The sequence below is a fragment of the Amborella trichopoda genome, chromosome 4 (genome assembly GCF_054954075.1).
Source record: "Amborella trichopoda isolate Santa Cruz 75 chromosome 4, AtrichopodaSantaCruz75HAP2 v2.0, whole genome shotgun sequence".
NCBI lineage: Eukaryota > Viridiplantae > Streptophyta > Magnoliopsida > Amborellales > Amborellaceae > Amborella > Amborella trichopoda.
The window spans coordinates 22,589,927-22,593,503 of record NC_142339.1 but is presented as its reverse complement, the minus strand read 5'-3'; the positions used below and the strand labels follow the sequence as shown (position 1 = coordinate 22,593,503).

The following is a 3,577-nucleotide window of genomic DNA, read 5'->3' as shown; positions in this document are numbered from 1 at the left end:
ATCCATAACGTGAATAATTATCTGTAAATGTTATGAAATATTCCATACTTCTATGTGTTTTAGTATTTATTGGGCCACATATATCAGAGTGAATAATACTAAGTAGTTCACTAGACCTCTTCCCTTTAGGGAAAGGCTTCTTAGTTAATTTACCAGAAATACATGGCTCGCATATTTTGAACGCAATTTCTCCTAAATTGGAGAGCAAGCCTCTTTTAACCATTTGATTCATTTTGTCTTTATTTATATGTCCTAATCTTAAGTGTCATAAATATGGATCATCCATACACATAAAAGTATCAAAAGAAGCATCAATATAATCAGAAACTGATGAACTTTCATTAACATTCAGTCGGTACATATTGTCAACTTTAATACCGTATACCAAAGCTCTAGAATGCTTCCCAATAGTAACCCGACTAGACCTGAACCTTATTTCATAACTCTTGTCATCTAGTCTATGGACAGAAATCAAATTGTGCCTCATATTGAGCGCATACAATGTATCAATCAATAAGATATTTCTTCATCCTGATAAACATAGCTTGAATGTACCAACACCTAGTACATCGCAGTAGGTGTCATTTCTCATATAAATCTGCTGGTTATCGGCTGCAATCTCTTCCAATTCTATGAATCCATCCTTGATCCTCGAGACATGTCGAGTGGAGGCTGAGTTGACCCACCAATTTCTCAGGTCATCATCGGCAACTATTGATTCTAGGACTACGCAGATCAAGTCCTTTATCTTATTTTGATTATTTTGAGCAGAGTTGTTATTTTAGTTCTTATTTTTATTTTTCAGCTTAGGACAATTAAACTTGATGTGCCCAATTTCTATACAATAAAAACAGGTCTTCTCAACCTTATTCTTTTGATTTTTAAAATTTCTCCCATTTTCCTTATACCTGTTATTTTTCTGATAATTGAAAGGTTTCTTAGGGATCTGAGAAGATGAACTTTGGGCAAAGTAGAGCTCATTTGACTTCTTCCTCATTCTTCTCTCACCTTCAATATTAAGATGCATAGGAAGATTTAACATGGTTACCCCTTGTACAGAATGGTTTAATGAAATTACAACAGACTCCCAAGATGAAGGGAGACTGTTAAGGACAATGGACATTTGCATGAGATCGGGGACTGGATTCTCAGCTACAGCAAGGTCCTTTACGAGTACTGTCATTTTATTGACATGCTCGATCACTGAGTTCATTTCTTTTATTCTGCAAGAATTGCCCATCATACTTTGAGTTGTGGTGTAATCCTCAAAGACTCTAATTAAATTATCTTCCATAAAGCTCAACATAGTAGTCCTAGCTATTTTATCATCTTTTAACCATTTTTCAAGTTATCTTATGGCTTGATCATTGGCATTTAGGCTCTAAAACTGGTGGTTCTGTTTCTAAGACATAATCTACCCTATCTTGAAAAAGAATATATCCAATTTTTCTTTTCCACATAGAAAAATTAGTCCTATTGAGTTGTTCAAGTTTGGATAGTTCTGACATGACTAGCCTAGATGCTATTTTAAATTTTTAGATAAAAAATTTAAAAAAAAAAAAATGAATTGTGTTTAAGAAAGGGTTGTCTGCTAGTTAACTCAAAAGGTTCGTCAACTCTCAGTGAATTGAGGCCTCAAAACAAAAAATTTCTCGAACAGTTTGTGTTCGCACTGCTGTGATGCAACAAAAAATTAATAAAGTAAGGCCACAATTACTTTATGTCAAATCTTGCCTAAAAATAAGTTTCATAAATATATGAATTTGTTTTAGCACAAGAGAGAGAGTCTACAATGATACTTTGATATTTTCAACAAAAATATGGCATTGCATAATCATAAAAATAATGAATTCACAAAATCAAGATCATGAAATTTTCTAACTTAAAAAAGACCCAAGCATAGGATAATTATGCAATGACAATTATTATACAAATAAAATATGTAGTAAATCCCTAAATTATAAGCCATAAAAAAAAAAAAAAATGCATGCAATTGATATAACAACTTTTACTTGAATAGTTGTTGTGTGCATAACAATTTTCAATAATCCAATAAAATTATGCACTAATTTTCAGGAATAAAATATGGAAGAAAGAAAGGTGCAAGCCAACTAATTTTCAGCAATTATGTGTGTCTTTATCTTTCTCTATCTAAAATTTCAGCAACCTTTTATTTATTTATTATTTATTTTTATTTTTATAACCATCAACAACAATTTCTATTGAAAAAGTTTTTCCTCAAAAAAAAAAATATTGGTTACACAGTGGCACACAAAAAAAAAAAAAATCAGCATTAAAAAGAAATGTTACCTTCTTGATGAGCAAGAAATAAAGGCCAAGAAAGAATAAAAAATATGTGATTTGTTTCTCTCTACCTTTTGATAGAAATCTCCTATTTACAAAGTATGTATATCAAAAGTGCATATAGTCTAAATCAAAGTGCATCTACTTTTGTTGCTTTAACAAAGTACGCCTATTAACTTGCAAAAGGTATAATAATTTATGAGAGAAAATAACAATAGATTGATATCAATGGATTTCAGCCAATTTTTACAACAATAAGATAAACCCAACAATGGAACAATTATCTTAGAGATAATAACGAATAAATAATAAATTGACTCACGGCTTATGAAATCAACTTTCTCAGAGTAAATAGAGAATTGATAAAAAAAAAAATTACGACAGATATTGTTCAATAAAATACAAACTTACAGGAAACCAAATAATCGATTTTGATCCCCCGAGACCTGTGGGTTATGAGTAAGAATTAAAAAAAAAAAAAAAAAGAATTAAATAAAATAAAATAAATGAATAATGGAACCTGGGAATGGTAGGTTACGAGCCCACCACGCTTCCACAACCCGCTCTAATACCAATGTTGAAAAACTTGAGGGAAGAGATGGATCCACTCTTAGGATTAGGGGCAGTATCGTGAGACTATTGATCGCAAAGATCAGGCTTTTACCAGAACTGTGAGAACTCTGTAAATTTCTGTGTACCTCTCTATGGCCATAAAACCCTTCTTAAAGAGAGATGGAGATGGCCGTTCTCTAATATTCGGCTTCCTCCTGAATTATCTAAGAAAACGTGGCCCTGTAATCTTGGGAAGTGGGTGGTTACTTTCTAGCCATTAGATAACGATACTTTCTCTCTCTAAGAAGCTTTTTTTTTTAGTGATAAGCATTAAATTATAAAAGAGATAAATATGGCATGTTTAAAGGCCCCATGGCCACACACCCGTACCAACATGCATGACTTCTTGTTTTGCTTGTTGCTTTCTTCCCACCGGTTGGTTTTTTCCCGCTCTTTACCTTTTCAAGAATCAACCTGTTGAGTCGTAGAGCATCCGTGCACAACAAATTGAATCTATGTCGGATTATTTTTTAATCTGAATTTTTGTTGCCGGCCTTATAGATGTTAGATGAACAATAGTAAAAAATAAAAATTGATCTTGAATTCTTAAAGGAATAGATTCAATGCTCACCTAAAGGAATTTGGTTACATTGTTGGTGAGTGAAGATTTTGACATTTTTATAGCGTCATTGATTATTGGGATGAAGAGAATATGATTATA

General features: G+C 32.2%; 1 long non-coding RNA gene across 1 annotated transcript; it reads right to left on the bottom strand.

Moving 5' to 3' along the window:
- Window positions 1-317: 317 nt before the first annotated feature.
- On the bottom strand, window positions 318-3,024 carry LOC148782351 (uncharacterized). Its single transcript, XR_016053383.1, has 2 exons — window positions 2,825-3,024; window positions 318-2,750 (listed from the first exon to the last, which is right to left on the bottom strand). It is a non-coding gene; the product is annotated as an uncharacterized LOC148782351 (long non-coding RNA).
- Between the last annotated feature and the right edge of the window lie 553 nt (window positions 3,025-3,577).